General features: G+C 40.1%; 1 protein-coding gene and 1 pseudogene across 5 annotated transcripts in view; one reads left to right on the top strand and one right to left on the bottom strand.

Moving 5' to 3' along the window:
• Positions 1 to 24610, bottom strand: part of LOC126278179 (collagen alpha-1(IX) chain-like) — a 1015797-nt gene that overhangs the window by 34357 nt on the left and 956830 nt on the right. The window lies entirely within an intron of this gene.
• On the top strand, positions 121 to 238 carry LOC126279182 (5S ribosomal RNA; annotated as a pseudogene).

Raw genomic sequence — 24610 nt, 5'->3', positions numbered from 1 at the left:
AAATATATAAAATATGCTCAAATTCACTTAATGTGAGAAATGCCAACTTTTATCAACATTTTTCCACTTGGTAGCTAGAAACACAATGAATTCATAATTGTTGTAACTATCCCGTCTTGTGCCAACAGCCTTGCCACAGTGGCAACACCAGTTCTCGTCAGATCACTGAAGTTAAGTGTTGCTGGGCTGGGCTAGCACTTGGATGGGTGACCACCTGGTCTGCCGAGCGCTGTTGGGAAGCGGGGTGCACTCAGCCCTTGTGAGGTCTACTGAAGAGCTACTTGAGTGAGAAGTAGCGGCTCCGGTCTTGGAAACTGACATACGGTCAGGAGAGCGGTGTACTTACAAATGCCCCTCCATATCCGCATCCAGTGACGCCTATGGGCTGAGGATGACATGGCGGCCAGTCAGTACCATTGGGCCTTCATGGCCTGTTTGAGAGGGGGGAGGGAGAGAGAGGGAGTGAGAGAGAGAGAGGGGGGGGGGGAGAGAGAGAGAGAGAGAGAGAGAGAGAGAGAGAGAGAGAGAGAGAGAGAGAGAGAGAGAGAGAGAGAGAGAGTATGCTGTCTCATGCTTCATTTTGTACTAGTTATGTTAATGTATTTTCTTCATCATCCACAGGAGAAACATGCACTTGTTAACAATGATGATCAATGTGTTTCCTCTTGTTGTTTCATCAAACTGTTCAGTACTATTTATGATGGACCAATTAATTATTTTCCAACAATATGTAACACTAGCATAACTGCTAGTGGAGATGCAGAATGAAATAATGTGATGACAGATTAATGACTGGCATCACTAGCCACACCTTGCTCCTACAATTAATGATAGTTAAATTCACAAATTTTCTAAGGAATTGGGTATAACAGTCTTCAGGTAGTACCTGGTGTTTGCATGATTAATTTGTGCTGGAAGTCATGAGATGACGGCCAAAAAATGTGAAAGAGAAGAGCTGCTAACTAAAACAGTTAACATCATTTATGACAAATGACGATGTGTGTAATAGTGCATAACAGACTACACAGTTCAAAGATTATATATAGTAATTTCATGAAACCAAATTTAGGCAGAATCAGTGTAGTCTGCTCAACAAGTGAAGTCTGTGAAATGTAGCAGAACTATTTCCTATAAGTCATCCCCAAAACACCCTGCCAATAAGTTGTGCTGTAACTTGATGCCACTATCACTCAATATCAGCAACAAGAAGACAGCACGAACACTCTTCTTTGAACACTGTCAACATACACACTATTTGTTAAGTATGATTATTATCATGTCTGTCTGCATGTTTTCCTGCCCACCACTGATGTGCACAAAATTCGCCCATGCCAGCCAACGTGCTTATATGTGACTTTTGTGACACCCTGTAGCATCAGTCGCCACCATTATAACTGTGCTACACACTGTTCTACATAAAACCTGTCAACTGGATCACAGTTGTAACACATTCCAGCAGCCAACCACTACATTTAACCTCCAAAGCCACGCATACCTCCTCACACTTTCATCCCATAAGAACTTTATTTCTTTCCTTCTTTTTTCCCATGCATGATGATAACTTATGCGCAGTCAAATATCATCAGGCCAAAAAACTGTACTATTGCCCCCAGCACAATTTCTTCCATCCTTTTCACTCAATGAATTCACACTACATTATTCAGTTCTTCTTATAATAACCTAATGCTTTCATTAACTCATTTCCTGTGTCATTTCCCATTTTCTATTATCATCCCCACCCCAACGGACCCCTACTCCATCTTTCTACACCATTTCATAAAAGCATACCTTTCCCTAGGTAAAATCCAGTCCCTCATCCTGTTTCTTAAACACTGTTTGAACCACGGAATCCCACCAATTGCCTAACCATAAAAATCCCTTACTCTGGATCCCACCCTTCCTTTCATAATGACCCTCACCTTTTCAGATTCTGCCAGTCCTTATCCCTCTCAAACCTGGTAGTGCAGAAACACCTGTCCATGACACAGACAGCCCAGAACCACCTCCATTCCCTCTGCAAGATAATGTTAAATGTGCAGTCACTGAAATAGAAACTCTTGCACACTCCAAAACCTGCAAATCATTGCAGACATCAATTCCATAAATGGGTCATCCTGTTAACATCCTGCTCCTGCCTTGGGGCACCACTATCCATCAATACCCATCCTTCCACAGTCAAACCCCTCATCATCAACCCCTAATAGGTCCCAGATCCTACCTAGCTGGCCATTTCAATTTACCACATCCTCCAACACTCCCTCCCAACACCTCACAAAACCCAGAAAACAAGCAAATCCAAAGCACTGTTGTTAACCTTTCCACCAACACCTCAATCCCACAGAAGCTTCAGTCCTGTCCAGATGCCTAACCTTCAACCCCACCCCTAAATTTAACCATGCTGGACTGTCAAAAAACCTACTCTCCTTCTCCAATCCCTCCAAACCAAAGCCTGTCTAATCCCAACTTTGAATCTCGCCTCTCCCAATTCACATCACCATCCAACCATGGCCCCCCTCCCTTCCCACCACTAGTCAGATCCTGGAATTCTGTACTTTCAACTTGGCCTCACCATCTTTCCCTAGGTTCCTTGAACTCTAACTTTTCATCAGAAGAAAAAGACAGCCATACACAACCTAAAAACAGATCTAGACATAATCATCTTCCCTGCAGAGAAAGGCTCCACCACTGTTATGATGAGTCGCAGTGTGTGCCTGATGGAAGGCCTCTGCCAACTGTCTTATTCCTCCACCTACAAGTGCTGCCAGAGTGATCCCATCCCAGAAGTCCAACGTAATCTCTAATCCCTACTGAAATTCACAGATCCTTCCCAGAACCTCTCACACGAGTCCATCTCCCTCCTCAACCCACCAACACCCCACACATTAAATTTCTACATAATCCCTTGTTGACCAACAGCTCCAACCAATTGTCTGAAATCTAGCCTCTCACATCAAAGATACTAACCACTTTCTTCATCAATTTTCCAACATCCCCACCCCTTTACCTCCTGGACCCCACTCATCATACACATACACAAACATCCCTCACACCCATGGCCCTGCTGCTAATGAACACTACCTTTCCCAACATCCTTCAGACTCCAAACCCACCACCTCATTCCTTATACACCTTATTGACTATGTCCTGACTCACAACTACTTTTTCTTTGAAGGTAAGGTATGTAAACAAATCTGTGGCAAAGTCATGGGCACTTACATGCCACCCTCCAAGGCCAACCTGTTTATGGGCCATTTAGAGCAAACCTTCTTAGCTTCCCAAAACTCCCAGTCCTTAGTCTGGCTCAGGTTCATTGATGATATCATAATTATCTGAACTCAGTGCCAAGTCTCCCTATCTACATTCCTTCACAACCTTAAACCTAAACTCCCATCCACTTCATCCAGTTCTTGTCTACCCAACACACCACCTTCCTGAAATGTTGACTTCCACCTCTATGATGGCTCTTCCCACCTCTGTCTACATTAAGCCACACACCTCTGCCTACATTAAGTCACAAACAGTGCCAGCATTTTGACAGCTGCCATCCCTTCTGCACTAAAAAAATCACTGCTTTATAGCCTAGCCACACGTGGACGACTTATATGCACGGACGAAAATTCCCTTTTCCAGTATGCTGAATGCCTCACAAAGGCCGCCACAGACAGGCAATATCCAGCAATATCCATCAAACTTAGAAAATAGACAGATTTCCTGTGACATATCCACAAACAACTCAACCCCCCCCCCCCCAACCACCTCACAGCATCAACCACAAAGGAGTGCCAACCTCATCACCCAAGATCACTCTGGGCTGGAACAACTGAACCATATCGTTCAGATGGCTCTGATTATCTCTCATCCTATTCTGAAGTGAGGGACATCCTATCCAACATCCTTCCCACCACTCCTAAAGTGGTGTTCTGTTGCTCACACAACCTACACATCATTGTAGTCCATCCCTATGCCACGTCCATTCCCAACCGTTTGCCACAGAAATCATATGTCTGTGGCAGGCCTAGGTGCATTACCTGTCCAATCCACCCATCCAGTGCCACCTACTCCATTCCTGTCACAGGCTTATCCTAACTCATCTGAGGCTGAGCTACCTGTGAAAGCAGCCATGTCATATACCAACTCTAATGAAAACACTGCACAGTCTTGCATTTTGGCATTACAACCAACCAGCCATTGACCAGGATGAATGGCTACTGCCAAACTGTTGTCAAGAACAAGGTTGAACTCCCATGGCACAACATCTAGCTGAGCACAACATGCTCAATTTCAGTGGCTGTTTCACAACCCGAGCCATCTGGATTCTTCCCTACACCATCAGCTTCTGTGAACTGCACAGATAGGAGTTGTTCTTGCAACAAATTCTCCACCCATTATTGTCCTGACCTCAGTCTCAGCTAACCCATTAACCCACACTCTCCACCCAACAGTTTCTCCTTTCTGTCATCCCTTCCCCGTTCATGACTCCATGTCTCCTCCACCATGTACCGCTTCCTGCCAGCTGTTACAATCACGCCAGCCCTTATACCTGCCACCTCTCCCTCCTGCATTCCTTGCCAGCAAACTGGTCACCTACCTCCGAGATGCTAGCCATCCACCTCCAGTCCCTCTCACTGCCTCCCACCTCCCTTTCCCTCTACCCACCCCACCCAACACTACACCCACCAAAACCAGTCCATCCACCAAAAAATAACATTGGCACTGTTAGTCTATCCAGTGCCATCTCGGGGCACAGGTGTGAGTATGCATATGTGTCTGCGCATGATTTATTTTACTCCATCTCACCACAGGATAACTATAAAAGCTAGCACATTTTATTTCTTTCATTTGTGCCTATTGATAACGCAACACTTCCACATTTTGGTGAATAGTCTCCTTTAACCCTAAAGTATTTACATTATTATTTCCTGACATTTTGCTGATCCTGGCATTTCTTCTCAGGGAAGCAGATTAGCTAACCTTCATTCCTCACTAATGAGTTAATTATCATTCTTCCTACTCTCACTTAAAGAAACAAAACTACTCATAAACTTAATAGAGATAGCAGTACACAGCTACCTAGTCTTCTGAAACTTTAGATAATAATAATAATAATAATAATAAAAACTTTTTGCAGCAGTTAAGTTTATGATTAAGAAAGAAGAAACTTGGTGATTAATGGCATTTTTATGATGAAGTCTTCCGAGATGGAGCACATGCTTAGAATGGATGAGGAAAGGTTGCAAACGAGTCATGTCCTTGTCAAAGGAACCTTCCTCGTATTCACTGTAAGTGATTTTGAGAAATCAAAGAGAAAAAAGTCTGGTTCCCTGGCAGGGAGTTTGAACCCCACTCTTCATGTGTGTGTCCCATGCCTAAATCACTGCACAGTTTTGCTCAGGTATATGGTTAAGGATAGCTTCAAGATCACAACACAAAATTTAGAGAATATCCATAATTTGCAAGAGCCGAGGTTTGTTATTTTGAATTATATGAATATTTTCACAATGACTGTTGGGTAAATCAACCACTGTTGTAATAAATGTTGTGGGTATGTAGAACTACATATGCAACAGAGTCAGCAACATGTGTTGAGAGAAGAACTTACATGAGAAATATAATAAGGAGCAATACCAGAGAAGTGTAGCTATAAACTTACCACAAACAGTATTAGGAAACTACAGTGCAGTCCACCAATTTATTTGATGATAAAAAAATACATTTAGCAAAGAAAGGTGTTTGAAAGAAAGAAGTCAGGAAAAGCATGTAATTTCTACGATTAGGGACTTCAAGAAGATAGTTTATATTATGTGAAGAAATAGGTTGGTGTGGGATGAGATGTTAAGAGGAAAACTAAATTATATATTTCAGACAGTCTGTTCCAGAAAATCAATAAATGGTTCAAAGATCTGGACACAACGAGCATAACGAGACAGTCCGAGGTCAAAGACTTACCGGTGAAGAGTGGAAAGAACATCCTCAAAATTCCAACAAAGCAGATTAGGTAACTAGTACTTACCTTCAGGACACAAGAGCCCTAGTACTGCTGATGGATACATTTAAGGTAGAAAATAATAATAATTGCTTTTTCAATTTTGTTCCTAGTTCTTCAGAAAGGAAAGAGGAATATGATTGAGAAATATTGGAAAAGGGGGTGGGATTTTTCTGGAGGGATTGGAGGGGGGCGGGGAGAGGAAATATCAAATCACACAGGCCTAAGATTTTCAGACCCCATTTGTTACAAAGATGAGGGAAGGCAAACATGTAGGAAAATGCCTTTATTTTCCTATTTCTGCACACACACATACACACACACACACACACACACACACACACAAACACTATTCATCTAACCAAGGCTATCCCCATTTGTAGGCCCACGTGAGGGCAGTAAGGTGGGCATGGCCACAGGTGGGCAGGGTCAGGCAAATGGCTGACACATAGGCGATCTTGCAGTCAGGCCGTAGTTCACGCAATTTTACTCCATTGGCCGAGTGAACACAGGCAAAAGTGGCCATGCAGTAGAGCCATCTGGCAAGTAGCCTATGTTACCCTCGTCTGCCAGTGAGCGTGATAAGGGGTAGGCAGAGGCACCCTTTCTCCATTGGACAATGCTGGCAAGCAGATCTAATCTGTGCTTAATTGTGCTTAACTTTTGACACACCCTGTTTTAATTGTTTCCTTCACAATTTATGCACAGCCTCTGCGCACTTTATTGTTAAATGTCAGTATCTTGTCTCTTCGTTTTAATTTTTTCCATTGATTTTACTGTTTTTTGACTTTTCTGTGCCATATCACTATATTTCATTCCCTCTTTCTGTTTTGCTTCTACCTAGACAATATTTATTTTTGCTTACAGGGTTGCTACATGTGCTGCAATATATATTCTCACACAAATCATATACTCACTAATATTAGACATCCCATTCCAAACTATGTATTGTGCTATTATGTCCCTAGTACAATCAGTTTTCGTTTCTCATCTCTGTGCAGCTTTTTTCAGTTTATTTCTATGCAGCATACTGAAAGAATTTAAAGGCAATGAATACTTATTTTCACAGGCATAGAAAAATGATAATATCCTCTACTTCACAATCACCCCAGAGGTCACTATAAAGTACACAACAGTGCTACATTTAATTGTACAATAAATGAAGGTTTCTGACTATTCTTTTCATGGGTGGACAGTGGGAAAAATGATAGTATATTAGATTCTGAATGAGTTGTTATTAGTCTAATTTTATCTTTAGTCTCTACAGGAGTGATACGAAAGGGGGCTAGAAAATGTTTGTATGTTCTATCCTAAAAAAAACAGTTATTGGTATTTCTTCCCAGTTGACATTTTCAGCATTTCAATTACACCCTCTCACCAATCAAATAAGTCATTTACATTGGCCTTCTTTCTATGTATACATCCACCCATGATATCTCCTGTTGTTTTGGTTTGAAGTGTATTCCACACACACACACACACACACACACACACACACACACACACACACACACAGACACTCGCACACACACACACATCCATCCACACATATACAGACACGTATCTGTATATGTGTGGATGGACACGTGCGCATGTGCGAGTGTACACCTGTCCTTCTTTCCCCACATGACAAGTCTTTGCGCTCCTGAGACTGGAACGACGCCCCACCCTCTCCCCCCAAGACCCACATCCCTTCATCCTTCCCTCTCCCTCCCTCCTCACGAAGCAACCGTGGATTGCGAAAGCTCAAAATCCGCATTGGTTTCATCTTTCCCTCTCCTTCCCTCTTTCCTGACGAAGCAACCATGGTGTGCGAGGGCTCGAATTTTGTGTGTGTGTTGGTGTTTGTTTGTGTGTCTATCAACCTGCCAGCACTTTTGTTTGCTAAGTCACATCATCTTTGTTTATAGATATGTTTTTCCCACTTTGAATGTTTCCCTCTATTATATTTATATCATTAATTTGAACCCAACAATTACATTTGTTATTGTCACTGTTGCATTTCGAAATCTTTTCAGTCATCTTATTTTCTCTTTTTGTTTTTGCCAGTAGTTTCACTTTGTATTCACCTTCTCCTTTTTACCATAATCTACTAATGTCTGCTTGTGTCTATGTATGTGCGGATGGATGTGAGTGTGTGTGCGCGCGCGAGTGTGTGCCTGTCCTTTTTTCCCCTAGGGTGGGTCTTTCCGCTCCCGGGATTGGAATGACTCCTTGCCCTCTCCCTTGGGACCCACATCCTTTCGTCTTTCCCTCTACTTCCCTCTTTCCTGATGAAGCGGCCTCAGGTTGTGAAGGCCCGAATTTTGTGTGTATGTTTGTGTTTGTTTGTGTGTCTATTGACCTGCCAGCGCTTTTATTAGGTAAGTCACATCATCTTAGTTTTTAGATATATTTTTCCCATGTGGAATGTTTCCCTCTATTATAAACCCTTTAATTTCATTTACCTGCAACTAAACCAGTGTTATCATCACATTTCATCTTCTCACACACTGTTTTCTGTTCACCTCTGTAAAGCATATGGACTTTCAGACCAACTGTGTGATTGGATTGAAGAGTTCTTAGATAACAGAATGCAGCATGTCATTCTCAATGGAGAGAAGTCTTCCGAAGTAAGGGTGATTTCAGATGTGCTGCAGGGGAGTGTCATAGGGCCGTTGCTATTCACAATATATATAAATGACCTTGTGGATAACATTGGAAGTTCACTGAGGCTTTTTGCAGATGATGCTGTAGTACACTCCTGGAAATTGAATAAGAACACCGTGAATTCATTGTCCCAGGAAGGGGAAACTTTATTGACACATTCCTGGGGTCAGATACATCACATGATCACACTGACAGAACCACAGGCACATAGACACAGGCAACAGAGCATGCACAATGTCGGCACTAGTACAGTATATATCAACCTTTCGCAGCAATGAGGCTGCTATTCTCCCATGGAGATGATCATAGAGATGCTGGATGTAGTCCTGTGGAACGGCTTGCCATGCCATTTCCACCTGGCGCCTCAGTTGGACCAGCGTTCGTGCTGGACGTGCAGACCGCGTGAGACGACGCTTCATCCAGTCCCAAACATGCTCAATGTGGGACAGATCCGGAGATCTTGCTGGCCAGGGTAGTTGACTTACACCTTCTAGAGCTCGTTGGGTGGCACGGGATACATGCGGACGTGCATTGTCCTGTTGGAACAGCAAGTTCCCTTGCCGGTCTAGGAATGGTAGAATGATGGGTTCGATGACGGTTTGGATGTACCGTGCACTATTCAGTGTCCCCTCGACGATCACCAGAGGTGTACGGCCAGTGTAGGTGATCGCTCCCCACACCATGATGCCGGGTGTTGGCCCTGTGTGCCTCGGTCGTATGCAGTCCTGATTGTGGCGCTCACCTGCACGGCGCCAAACACGCATACGACCATCATTGGCACCAAGGCAAAAGCGACTCTCATCGCTGAAGACAACACATCTCCATTCGTCCCTCCATTCACACCTGTCGCGACACCACTGGAGGCGGGCTGCACGATGTTGGGGCATGAGCGGAAGATGGCCTAACGGTGTGTGGGACCGTAGCCCAGCTTCATGGAGACGGTTGCGAATGGTCCTCGCCAATACCCCAGGAGCAACAGTGTCCCTAATTTGCTGGGAAGTGGCGGTGCGGTCCCCTACGGCACTGCGTAGGATCCTACGGTCTTGGCGTGCATCCTTGCGTCGCTGCGGTCCGGTCCCAGGTCGACGCGCACGTGCACCTTCCGCCGACCACTGGTGACAACATCGATGTACTGTGGAGACCTCACGCCCCACGTGTTGAGCAATTCGGCGGTACGTCCACCTGGCCTCCCGCATGCCCACTATACACCCTCACTCAAAGTCCGTCAACTGCACATACGGTTCACGTCCACGTTGTCGCGGCATGCTACCACTGTTAAAGACTGCGATGGAGCTCCATATGCCACGGCAAACTGGCTGACACTGACGGCGGCGGTGCACAAATGCTGCGCAGCTAGCGCCATTCGACGGCCAACACCGCGGTTCCTGGTGTGTCCGCTGTGCCGTGCGTGTGATCATTGCTTGTACAGCCCTCTCGCAGTGTCCGGAGCAAGTATGGTGGGTCTGACACACCGGTGTCAATGTGTTCTTTTTTCCATTTCCAGGAGTGTATATCGAGAAGTTATAACAATGGAAAATTGTACTTAAATGCAGGAGGATTTGCAGTGAATTGACACATGGTGCAGGGATTGGCAACTGAATCTCAATGTAGACAAGTGTAATGTGCTGCAAATACAAGAAAAAAAGATCATTTATCAATTACCTACAATATAGCAGATCAGCAACTGGAAGCAGTTAATTCCATAAATTATCTGGGAGTAGGAATTAGGATTGATTTAAAATGGAAAGACCATATAAAGTTGATCGTCAGTAAAGCAGATGCCAGACTGAGATTCATTGGAAGAATTCTAAGGAAATGCAATCCGAAAACAAAGGAAGTAGGTTACAGTACACTTGTTCACTCACTGCTGGAATATTGTTCACCAGTGTGGGATCCATACCAGATTGGGTTGATAGAAGAGATAGAGAAGATCCAGCAGAGAGCAGTGTGCTTCATTACAGGATCATTTAGTAATCACGAAAGCATTACGGAGATGAACTCCAGTGGAAGACTCTGCAGGAGAGACGCTCAGTAGCTCAGTACGGGCTTTTGTTGAAGTTTCGGGAACATATCTTCACTGAGGAGTCAAGCAATATATTGCTCCCTCCTACATATATCTCGCAAAGAGACCATGAGGATAAGATCAGAGAGATTAGAGCCCACACAGAGGCATACTGACAATCTTCATTTCCACGAACAATACTAGACTGGAATAGTAGGGAGAAACGATAGAGGTACTCAAGGTACCCTCCGCCACACACCGTCATGTGGCTTGCGGAGTATGGATGTAGATGTAGAATTGAGTAATAAACATATCAGACTGCCATATGGAGGATTCTGGTTCAATCCCTGGCACTGGCAAAGGTATTTCCTTGTTGAGAGGGCTGGAAAGGGATGCACTCAGCCTTGTGAGACCAATTGAGAAGCTAAGTAATTGAGAAGTAGCGACTCCAAGGTTTACAAAGCTGACAATGGCCAGGAGAGTGATGTGCTGCCCCACGTCCATTCCTACTGAATCCTAATGACAACTGGCAGAGGAAGACACTGTGGGCAGTCTGCATCGCATGGTCCCCTGGGCCTGATCATGGAGTTACTTTACACATTTATGCTGTCAGCTGTTTGTGTGAAAAAAACTGACTCCATTTGTGAATCATTACTGGCCTCCAGCACTGCTGCCAGAGACACTTTAAATGTAGAAAGAAAAATATTTCTAGCTTTTGGATCTGTCTGCACCTTTAGTATGGAAGAAAGGGAGGTCATAACATGTAAGCTTTCAGGGCTGGCATCTTCATTAATTACTAAAGAGAGGTCAGTTTGGGAAGATCAGAAAAGAGAGACAGATCACTTTGAACACAGTTGAGAGGGACTTACCTGCTATGGATGAGGGGAAATAAGGGTTATTTTATAAGTCTCATAAATTTATATTTGAGTACATAAGGGCTAGCTGCCAGCTGTTGCAGGAGTCTGCTATTACGATAATATATGACTGGATCAGGGGCAAGTCATAGTTAAATTCTCTGAGGTGGAGACACCCCAAAAGATACATTAAAATACAGAAAGAACCAAAACTCCACCAACAAACTTCAGAGGTTTTTCAGGGTTGCCTACTGAGTACTTTCGTACAGTCTCCAGCAGCTTGTTAGAGAGTTATTGCATTTCATTTGGTTTCTTGTCTCAGTTAGCTTTGTACCTTTGCTGCACTGAAAATAACACATAACAGTGTAAATGTCAATGGTATGTAGTGTGTGTCTTGCCTCCATTCGCTCACGGTAAATACTGTTGGCAACAGTAGTACCCATTTTACTCTTCACCTCCAAGCTTGCACCCAATACTGTTCAGTTCTGTCTTGGGTGTGTTTTTCCGGCTGTGTTAGTTGTATGTTAACAGTGATGCACAGCTGTGTGGAAAGGTTTACTGATGAAGACTTGGCTGACATGCATTCATATATGGGTTCACTGAATGCAATGGAAAAATTTTCAATAAATATAAAGTACACAGCAAATTGGTTACGTAAGTTGAATGTAAAAACATGGATCAGGTTTCAGTACCACTGAGGATATATGCTTCAGAAGGTAAATCACCTATAATGTTTTAAACATATTATAAAATAAATGTCTAAAATACTTAAAACAAGACAATACTGAAAAGGAGAATGTGGAGTAATACTATCACTTAAATAAATTACGTGACATTAAAATTCTAAACATACATGTTGTGCTAAGGAGCTCAAGACAAACAGTAGAAAATATGGAATAAAGGTCTCCATGGAAAGAGTAAAAATTGTTACACGGGTACAGCTTGTTAAAAGAGCAGACATTGGACTGAACATGTGGTAACTAGTTATGATGGCAGGTAAATGTGGTATAGAGTGTGCTACTTACTGGGAGCCAGTAGCATGATGAATGTACAACTGTACGACATATGCAACTCTTACATCAGTCTGGCACATACTTAGATGTTTTAAACAAAGTAAATTATGTGTAATGTAAAAGAAGGGATATACAAAAACACAAAAGGAATAAAACAATTTTTGTAAAAATATCTATGACAGTATGTAGCAAAAATGAATAAAATGGTTAATTACAAATATGTGTTGATAATAAAGAATGTACTGCGGCAGGATTATATCAAGATGTTACAATGAGCAAAAGGGGGGCAAATATGTTTTACATCAAATCTGCAAAACAGAATGTGATACACAATGCTGTCTAGAGTGCAATAAGTAACGAAGTACAGAGTGTGTAAAGGAAAGGAAGAAACAACATTTGCAGACGGGAGTGAATGGAACTATGAACTAAAGCATCATATAATTGTAAGCAATGGCTTAAAGGCATTAAAGAAGCTTTTGTTTCATAAAAGTAGTTGTGCATTTAAGACGAGGCCATCAATACTTACCGTATGTCTAAGGATCTCAGGTCCTGAAAGTCATCAAGTATCAACCATTTCTTTTCTCTATGTAGAATCAATTGCCATTTTGTCTGCTCCTTTCATATTGTGTCCCAACATTAATAAATGCTCAGCAAAAGTAGAATTACGAACCTTAGTACCTTTCTTTCCTAGCAAGTGTTCCTTACATCTTAAGTTAAAAGCCCTACAGGTAGGCAATATACTTTATACAGGGTGACTCACTGAAAACATGCACCAAAAATACTACGGAAATGGAAAGTGCTTTTGATGTGTGGTTTTCACAGAATGGATTGGCAGTCAGGGGTTTGTACTGTTAACCAATAAAGCTTGTATTGCTAGCCAATAAACAGACTGAATTAATATCTAGGAAGTGTATTTTTGTGCAAACATATGCTTTTTAAATGGAACAATGCCTATTCTCATCAACAAACAAAAAATAGGATAAATCAGAAAGTCAGTGGTGTTTGTTGCAGGATTCTAGTGAGTCATTTATGAGATACCATACTTTCAAACGTTCCCACACTGACACTTGTGCTATACCTGTGGTAGCACACACTTTGTCCGCAGTTCGTGGTCGTGCAGTAGCATTCTCGCTTCCCACGCCCGGGTTCCTGGGTTTGATTCCTGGCGGGGTCAGGGATTTTCTCTGCCTCGTGATGACTGGATGTTGTGTGATGTCCTTAGGTTAGTTAGGTTTAAGTAGTTCTAAGTTCTAGGGGACTGATGACCATAGATGTTAAGTCCCATAGTGCTCAGAGCCATCTGAACCATTTTGAGCACACACTAAAGAACAACACCAGTGCATACACTAGTCATGTGAATTCTGACAAGTAAAGAGACAATTGACCTTCACAGGTTGTGTTGAAAATGATCACCAGCAGTGGCAATATACGCTTCCAGTCTGGTATGGAATGATTGCTGCACATGCACTAGCATTTTAGCAGAGATGTCTGAGCAGGCTGCAGTAATAGGTCATCGCATAGCAACATGTGTAGTTGGTATGTACTTGAATACAGCGTCTTTTAGCTTTCCTCATAGAAAAAAAGTCTGCAGGTATCAGATCTAGTGAATGGGCTGGCCAAAGTACAGATCCTCTGCATCCAATCCAACAATTTGTAAACAATTTGTGAAGACATTCTGTAGTACTTCGTGCACTATGGGCTGTATAGTCGACATGTGGGTAATGCATGTCCCTCCCGGTTGGTACAGGAAAATCTTCTAACATCTGTGGAAGATGGTCTGTTTGGAAGTTACAATACTTGTGCACATTCAGTGTTCTGTCTATGAAACATAGACCTGTGAGTGGACAGTTTGCTATCCCACACCACATGTTTACACTCCATGGACACTGACATTCCACTGAGGATTGTCAATAGACCAATAGTGCATGTTTCAGTACATTACCTGGCCATGATTGGAACATGTGGCTTGATTACCAAACAAGATATATGATACATCTGGAGTATCCTGTTTTAATGTCCATGTACAGAAGTTAAGACAATTCATATAATGATGTGATAGGGATGGAATCTATGTTGATGTAGAATGCATAGCACACCTCCCTGTGTGATTGTGTTGGAGCTAGCAGGCAGATCACCTGCAACAGCAGCAAGAACATTAATTTCCCCCTCTTCTGTTGTCACCTGTTTCCTTCTGTTACATTGTCTAGTGTTACACTGCCACTTTCATATAACTGGTTGAAGAGGTTGATAAATAACTGCTGTGATGGTTGACATCTGTTGCAATATCTTGGTGCATGCACCATATGAGAATGAACTCCATTCATCCTACACTCTGCATGTACCATGAGCAAATCGGCTTTTTCTGCACTGGTAAATCCCACTGTCCACTCACCACCTACTGCTCAGACTGTCAAATACTAACTGATTAGCAAGTTGTAGTGCACACAAGTAACACACAATCACATTGTAAGCAAACATAACAACATCGTACCTAGCAACTATGCAGGTCAAATGGCACGAACAAATGTCGGTCTTGAAACTTTTCAAAATACAGTATGTCATAAATGACCCGTACTAGAATCCTTCAACAGACACCACTGAAGTTCAAATTTATCCTACTTTTAGTATGTTAATGTCAATAAGCATTGTTCCGTTTAAAAAATCATGTATTTGCACATAAAATACACTTTCTAAGTATTATTACAGTCTATTTATTGGCTAATAATACAAGCGCCTGATTACCAATCCATTATGTGAAAACCACACATCAATTGTACTTTTCATTTCCACAATACATCTGATGAAAGTTTTATATTGAAATTTTATTTTCGGTTGCTGCAGTCAGCAACGATTAAATTTGTGAGATTTTACCTGCCCATTATCCAATACTGTTACCAAATACAAAGAAGTCAGAAGAAAAATACCTAACACTGGTATGGCTATCAGTTTTAATAAATGGCATGAATAAATGGGATTGCTGATGGACTATATAAGATCCTTGCTTAATGCCAAGCAGTGCAAGAAATAATCAAAGCACTTAAAGAGTTCAATTCCAAAAATTATTTCTGTTAAAGTCAGTTCACTGCACAAAAGAAGATATTTCAGTTGAGGATGCATATTACTTGTATTTAGAGCCAACAAAAGTGTTTTATGAGCATTTTATTTTTCAAATAGACATGATATGGAACTTGATCGATGGTTGGTTAAATAAGTGCAAAAATGTAATGCATGATCGAGATTAGTTATGCTCAACAGCATTATTCCTGTAGAAAATTGTTGTAATTACATTGACTTTCATAAATCTGATAACAAATTTTTCAGTTGAGTGTTAAATAAAATACAAATAAAAATTACAGAAGAGGAGAATACCCTCTTTAAGAAAGGACTCAAATAGAATGTAATACTTAAAGTTACAGATCCAAATGTAGTTGAAAACTTCACTGGTGAACGTAAGATTGGACTCAACAATATAAAAATGGAAAATTCCCAGCAGGTTAGACTATTTCATAATGTCTGTGACATTTTCAGTAAAAATTAATCTAATGGTCAGTTTCCATAAAATAAACATTTGAAAATAATTAAAAATATTAATGCTGAACTAAAGCAAAACAGAGCCTTTATAACAAAATGTGATAAAGCTAATGCTGTAATTGTTGCCAGTAAAGATAAATATATTTCTAAAACTTTAAACGTGTTTGACGAAAACAAATTTTCTAAACTAGAAGAGGATTCTACTTCCATCTTGAATAAGAAATCAGGGTTTCAGTAAGTGATGCAAAAAGCCTGTGAAAAGCATTTCATAAGAAACAAATGACTAACATGAAGCCACAAGTTCCCAGACTATGTTCTCAGTTCAAGATGTATTAAATTAATCACCCAGTTAATCTGACTGTGAGTAGTATTAGCACCGGGTACCGTTCATTAGCTAGGTTTGTTTATGAACAGATTGAAAAATCATATATCTTCCAAAATGATTGTAGCAAATAGTCAGATCTTGGTGAATAAAATCAAAAACTTGGACTGTAACCAAGAGATAAAATTAATATCATTCAATGTTACTAATTTGTACACTAATGTACCACTTCAAACAAAACTAGAAATTGTGCAGAAAAAATCTGTGTGCTTTTAAAAAAGCCTTATACAGTTACTGAGAGTGGTAGTTAAATTCAACTATTTTGAATTTAATGGGAAACTTTTAACTACCATGTGGGCTTACAATGGGTAACCTGCTAGTGGATCTTCTAGCAGGCATTTTTATAAATTCACTAGAAGAGAAATTTTTCCAAAGTTATGCTGCCTCAGAATTAGGCATTCAGTTGTACTCGAGGTATGTAGATGATATTTTTATTATATACAATGCAACTAATGAAGGGGTTAAAAAACTCTTTGAAATATTTCATAATCTTCATGAGGAAATTAGTTTCACTAGTGAGTTACAAAATGAAAAACAAGAGCTAAATTATTTGGATCTAAATTTTGCTGTAGCAGATGATAAAATAACTTCTGATGTCTCCCATAAGGCCAGATAGTGTCTTCAGATTCAACACATAGTCCCACAAGACAGCTTTATTTTATTCACTTATTTATTACCCTATATTCACACAGTGCTTAGGTAATGTATTGTACAGGATTCAATGAGTGTTGGTTAAAAAGTTTGACTGCAAAGTTGTTTTCTTCACAAATAACAGTTTACAAAAAAATAATAATATTTAATCCATACTTTAAAAAATTCAAATGAACCTTTACATATTTCAGGAATTTACAAAATTACTTGTGGTAGATGCCTGGCATCTTACATCAGACGAACTGGTAGGGCTTTTAACGGAAGATATAAGGAACACTTGCTAGGGAAGAAAAGTACTAATGTTCATCATTCTACTTTCAAAGAGCATTTATTAATATCACAACCTAATCCAAAGGAGCATATGGAATGATAGTTCTACATACAGAGAAGAAACGGTGGAAACTTGATGTATTGGAAGAACTTGAGATCTTTAGACATGTGGTCTGTAATGATGCCCTCATCTTAAACAAATAACTACAGTTATGAAACAAAACCTTTAAGCCACTGCTCATAACTATATGCTGCTTTGGTTCATGTTTCCATTTACTTTCACTCTGAAATGTTGTTTATCCCTTTCCTTTATCAACTCTGTACTTCCTTACTTCTTTACTGATAGCACTCCAGATGGCATTGTATACCACACTCTGTTTTGCAGCATATCTCCCCCTTGTTGCTCATTGTAACATCATGATAAAATCCTGCTACATTAAGTTCTTTATTTTCAGCACATATTTGTAATTATCCATTTTATTCGTGAAACTTCCTGATAGATCAAAACTGTGTGCTGGATCTTTACTTTTGCAGGAAACTGCTCTACTGACCAATGAGAGCAGGCCTTGCAATTGTCATCACAGAGCCTCTGTGAAGTCTGGAATTTAGTAGACAAGGTCCTGGAAGAAGTAAAGCTGTGAGGATGGATCATGATTCAGGTTTGGGTAGCTCAGTAGGTAGAGCACTTGTTTGAGAAAGGCAATGATCCTGAGTTCGAGTCTCGGTCCAGCACACAGTTTTAAGCTGCCAAGAAATTTCATATCACCACACACTCTGCTGCAGGGCAAAAATGTCATACTGGAATTTTGGCTACATACCGTCGTAGTCATTTTTATAAAAATTATTTTATTTCCTTGTTTTATAGTACATACTATTTATTTTGTTTAAAATGTTTAAATATGTTCCCTACTGATATATTACTATAACAGTTGCACATTCAATACAGTTGAGTGTTTTTCATGCTACTAGCATCCCATAAGTAGCATGCTCTACACCACATTTACCTGGCATTGTAACTACACTGAAGTGCCAAAGAAACTATTATAGGCATGCATATTCAAATACAAAGCTATGTAAACAGGCAGAATACGGTGCTGCAGTCTGCAACACCTATATAAGACAGCCAGTGTCTGACACAGTTGTTAGATCGATTACTGCTGCTACAATTGCAGGTTATCAAGATTTAAGTGAGTTTGAATGTGGTGTTATAGCGGCACACGAGCGATGTGACGCAGCATCCCTGAGGTAGTGATGAACTGGGGATCTTCCCATATGACCATTTCATGAGTGTACCATGAATATCAGGAATCTGGTAAAACATCAAATCTCTGAGAGCGCTGAAGTCGGATAAAGATCCTGCAAGAATGGGATCAATGATAACTGAACAGAATCGTTCAACATGACGGAAGTGTAACCCTTCTGCAAATTGCTGCAGATTTCAGTGCTGGGCCATCAACAAGTGTCAGCATGTGAACCATTCAATGAAACATCATCAACATGGGCTTTTGGAGCCAAAGGCTCACTCGTGTATCCTTGATGACTGCACAACACAAAGCTTTATGCGTCGTGTAGGCCCATCAGCACTGACATTGGACTGTTGATGACTGGAAACATGTTACCTGGTTGGGTGAATCTCGTTTCAAGTTATATTGAGCAGATGGATGTGTACGGAGAAGGAGACAACCTCATGAATCCATGGACCCTGCATGTCAGCAGGAGACTGTTCAAGCTGGTAGAAGCTCTGTATGGTGTGAGTTTAAACACTTCTGCTGGCCACCAAACTCCCTAGACACGAACATTATTGAGCCTATCTGGGATGCCTTGCAATGTGCTGCTCAGAAGACACCTCCATCCCCTTGTTCTCTTATAGATTTATAGACAGCTCTGCATGATTCCAGGTGTCATTTCCCTCCAGAACTACTTCAGACATTAGTGGAGCCCACACCATGCCATGCTGTGGCACTTCTGTATGCTTGTGAGGGCCCTACACGATATTAGACAGTTATACCAGTTCTTTGGCTCTTCAGTGTAGTTGTCACACATTCAGTCCAATGTCTGCTCTTTAACAAGCTGTACCTGTGTGATAATTTTTACTGTTTCTGGTGGAGGACTTTACTCCATATTTTCTGTTGTTTGACTTGAGCTCCTTAACTCATTACATATGTTTTCAATTTTAATGTCATGTAATCTATGTAAGCGACAGTTTTATTCCATGATCTTGTTTTTAATGTTGTCAATTATTAAATATTTTAGATGTTTATTTTATAACATGTTTAAAAAATTATAGGTGAATTTTCCTTTCAGGAAGATAGCCTTAGTGGTACACTTAATGATATTGGTCAAAGTTTTTATATTAATCTTATGCATCCAGTTGGTTACATACTTTATATACTGAAAATTTATTTATGGTTCCTGCTGTCAGTCATGTTTAAAATTGTGCAATGGAAGAACTCTATGCAGAGCTGTTCCCACAGTGATGGCGGCCACATCACAGTACAATGTTGTGTCAGGGTTGTTGCATTACTGTGTTGTCTGCCATATATTTGGTTATCACATATTAGAGGCTTCTTCACTATTGTACAGGTATTTTCACAGAGACAAGGATGATTACAGTAACAATCCTAATAAATCATAATCACTGTGGTGAGCCACCAGAGACCATGTATCCCTCATATTAAAATATTCAGAAGGTATCCCTGAACAGCCTCTGAAAGTTTGTCAGTGGTGTTTTTCTCCCAGTATATGTATTGAAAAATTTCAATTTCAGAGAGCATTTAAAATATTTGTGATACAGAATGACACAATGACACTCAACTTTTTTACAACTGTTACAGTTAATGATGTTTTTCATTTAGTTGCTATTCTTTTAGCTGTACTTTGAAGTGCCAGTTAGCTCCAAATAGCACAAATTTTGGAGCATATCTTTTATGGAGTACAGCTCTTATAGGGTTCTCAGAGGATCAACTAGCTGATCACGAGGGAGTCATATGGACGTACCCACAATCATCACATTTTGGTGCTTACAATGAAGGGAACTCAACAGTGCAGGAACCATCACTATCAAATCCCTACCTCTGTACATCTATATTATGCTTTGATGTTTCATTAACTGATGTTCAGTTTTAATGTTTCAATACTGTTAATGATTCTCTTTTGTTACTGGCATTGACCATTCTGTCCACTGTAGCAAAGGCACATTAAATTTGTGGAAGTGTTGCTACAGTGCACTGAAGCCCACATCACCTAGGACCGTGCTTCCATGCATAGAGGCAGAGCAGAAAGGAAGGGCGAGAGGATGAGAACTGCGCATGCGCAGCAGCAGAGAGTGAGAAAACGAAGTCCACATTGCTGAACTGCATTGCTGAGGATACCAGTCAGGCTCGTTTGCATATAGTACATTGCATTATACATGCTGACACAGCTTTGTGATGATGTGATGTACTATTTTTCTCAAAATGACATTGAAACTCCTTGCAATAATTACCATTTATTGCAAATTTGAACAGCATCATAAGTAAAAATTTAATACACAACAAAATTAGCTTCAAGCATAAACAAAAATCATTATATCTGCTTGACAATTACTTCTGCTCGATAGAATTTTTAAAAATGTGTAACATGTGTGTGTGTGTGTGTGTGTGTGTGTGTGTTTGACGATAGTTAAGTGTAAACACTGTGTGTAAAAAAGAATTAGTGATAGAAAAGACTGATGTAAAAGACTACCATAAAAATGGTCAGTAAGTTGTCATATTTTTTTGTTGTTAATGGGCATTATGAGTGTAAGCTAACATGTTCAATATTACAGTGAGAGAACACATTTATAATCAATTGAACAAGCAAACAATTAACTGTCATCTGCGGATAACTCCAGGAAATCTGACCAATAACATCAGAAACCACCGATATCTTGACAAATAACATTTACTGTCATTTTAAGGTCTTATCCAGTTCATGCCTTGAAAATGACAGAGGTTTACAACATGGTGGGAGAAGCGTAACTTCTCCTTGGGCAATATGTTGAACATTATAGTCTGCATAATTAAAAGGTTACAAAGTCCTAATCAAAAAGGCTAGGAAGTTCTCCTTATTATGTATGCAACAATGTATGCAACAAACACATTTTTTAAACCTCAAGTCTTTAAAACTAAGGAATATTATTACTTTGTTCCAAAGTCTACATCATAATACCATCGTCACTTCTATTAGTCTGTTTCTGAACAATTTGATTTACAATGACAGGTTCAAGACTTATATCCATCATCATATCCCTGTTAAATTCTTATTGTGAAGCTTTTCAGCATGCTACACAGTCTGTGCCCACACTACAGGTGGGATGTTGCCTGTTGCCTCATTGTCTATTGCCTCATGCAAAAGCAATTCGCTGTATGTTATCTGGAACATTTACTCTCCACCACCCCCACGTAGCCTTGAAATCCTTTGCCCAAATTAATTCCATGGGGCACAGGAATTCAAGTTTGTATGTTCTGTCATGCGACTTGTACAGTATAAATTAACAAGCTGCACAGATGAGCACGAGTCTGGTTTACATGGTGCTTAATATTTTTATTTTTAAACTGGGGAAAGTATCAACTTTTCTGGTGTTTCTACTTGATTTTTTCTCTATAAGAGTTGAATTATATCTGGCAATGACTGACTTCGAAGCAAGGTATGACAAGAATTTTGAATCACGTGATGAAACTGACAGCATTCATTGCCAAATGGTAATCACTGCTGTTTTTCTTGCACATAAATACAAGTTTATTCTTGGAAATAAAACCAGAAGAAGTCAGCACACTGAATAATTATCTGAGAACCTATCCATGTGAGATCTTTAAAACTGCCAGTACCATCACTCATTTTCCAGGAGATCATCTTGGAATGATTCTAATTGACCCATGTTTCATGAAGGTAATACACTGTTGAACTACCTCCTTCTCTTGTATTGTGGATCTTTATATCAGCTGTAGTTCATGCTGCAACTAGGTCACTTCTTTGAACTAAAAACTTTCTTCTTAACACAACTGGAACCAACATCTTTTAAAATTCTTTACCTTGGTGAAGCACTTACCACTGAAGCCTGCATAACTGTAACATGTTTTTGTTATGTTGGGCATTCATCATCCACATGGAGCACTTTAAAACATCGTTGTTAAAACTATCCATTGTGTTACAGGTTCCCTGCGATTTCGATGCTTTCTAGGCGATACGAAACCAACTACTTCTGTGGTTTCTACAGCTCTGACACTTTCCTTTACAATTCTCTTTACAGTTCTCTTGGCCAACACCACATGGTTCAGGAGTCCATACTTATGTTTTCCAATGTCAACAGTACGAGACCGGCTTTTAAATCACGTTTGAAACAGTTATAAAAGGGGAAATAATCCGCTTCGTCTGCTTGTGAAGCACTTCACGTTTATTGTCGTTTCCTGACTTTTTTTAATCGCACTTGAACATTTACAAGATACACATTCACAGCTATACTGCTGCAAGAAAAAAATAGTTGAATGAATAATTCGGTTGTTATGAAGTGCGGCAACAGTGCAGTATGTAGGAGCTAGATTCTCGCTCTCTAGCTAAAACTCTCTGCTAGCTGCTTGGAAAGAGAATGAATATTATTGGCCGCCAGTGGCTAGCGAAGGGGGATGCACAGAATGGCTAAAAATTGGGCCACCTTCTTACATGACGCGAACAACAGTATACAGTAACATTTGAGTGTCACTATCTAGCGAGAGTTTCATGAGGGGTTAGATAAAATAAGGGTATGAGAGATGTGTTATTACTTTCGGATGCTAACAAATTCCTTGCTTGCTACTTGGATTTGCTTCATAAAGAATATTATTTATGATAATTTTTAATACCATTACTTCAGGAACATTTTGGTGGTTTATGCAGTACATGCACTTGATAAAACTGCCAAAAACCTGTATCTTGAGACATAACTGAGGGGGAAAAAAAAGGTAGGCCTTTCCAGCACTTGAGATTTGACTATAATGGTAACAGATTAACAGACTTCCCCAATTCAGAAGCCACAAGCTACATGTGGATTTGATATTAATTAAATTTTTAACAAATAACTCTTTGCCATAGCTACATCATAAGCTGCAGGAAGTCTAAAACAGCACCTAATATTTCCTGGTAAGTTATTAATGTGGGTATTAATTTCTTCACCAATGAAGATGAAATAAATGTTCTAGAATTTGAATCAGCAACAGCTGCCAACATGAGTAACTTAGAGGTAGATATCCTCAGTGTAGCAAAGTACCTTAAATCACTTGATAAAGTAAATCCTCCAGTACAGACTGTATACCAATTAGATTCCTTTCAGAGTATGCTGATACAATATTGCCATACTTAGCAGTCATATACAACCACTCGCTCAATAAAAGATCCATACATGAAGACTGGGAAGTTGCACAGGTCACACCAAAACTCAAGAACAGAAATAGAAGTAATTTGCTGAATTACAGACCCATATCACTGTCGTCAAATTGCATTAGGATTTTTTAACGTATACTGTGTTTGAACATTATGAATTACCTTGAAGAAAACAGTCTGTTGTTAAATAGTCAGCATAGATTCAGAAAAATTAGTCTTGTGAAATGCAACTAGTTCTTTATTTACATGATATAAGGAGTGTTCCTGAAAAGGGATCCCAAATTGATTCCATATTTCTAGATTTCCTAAATGCTTTTGACACTGTTGCTCACAAGTGAATTCCAATCATATTGTATGCCTCAGTTGTGGAATGGATTTGTGACTTACTGTAAGAAAGGCCACAGTTTGTAATTCATAACTGATGGAAAGTCACTGAGTAAAAGAGAAATGATACCTAATGTTCCACAAGGTAGTTTTACAGGCTCTCTGCTGTTCCTAATCATATAAGTGGTTTAGGAGACAACTTGAGCAGCCCTCTTAGATGGTTTGCAGATGATGCTGTCATTTACCATCTAGTAAAGATATCAGAAGATCAAAACAAACTGCTAAATGATTTAGACAAGATATCTGTATGTTGCAAAAAGTGGCAACTGACTCTAAATAATGAAAAGTGTGAGGTCTTCCACATGAGTACTACAAGGAATGCATTAAATTATGGTTACATGGTAAATCATTCAAATCTAAAGACTGTTAGTTCAATAAATACCTATGGCTTACAATTATGAACAACTTAAAACGGAACACTCATATAGATAACTTTATGGGGCAGGTGAACCAAAGACTGTGTTTTACTGGCAGAACATTTACCAGGAATCCCCTGAGTGCGAGATTGCAAAAGGC

Source organism: Schistocerca gregaria, chromosome 6 (assembly GCF_023897955.1).
Source record: "Schistocerca gregaria isolate iqSchGreg1 chromosome 6, iqSchGreg1.2, whole genome shotgun sequence".
NCBI classification, from domain to species: Eukaryota; Metazoa; Arthropoda; class Insecta; order Orthoptera; family Acrididae; genus Schistocerca; species Schistocerca gregaria.
This window is presented reverse-complemented; position numbering and strand designations above follow the sequence as displayed.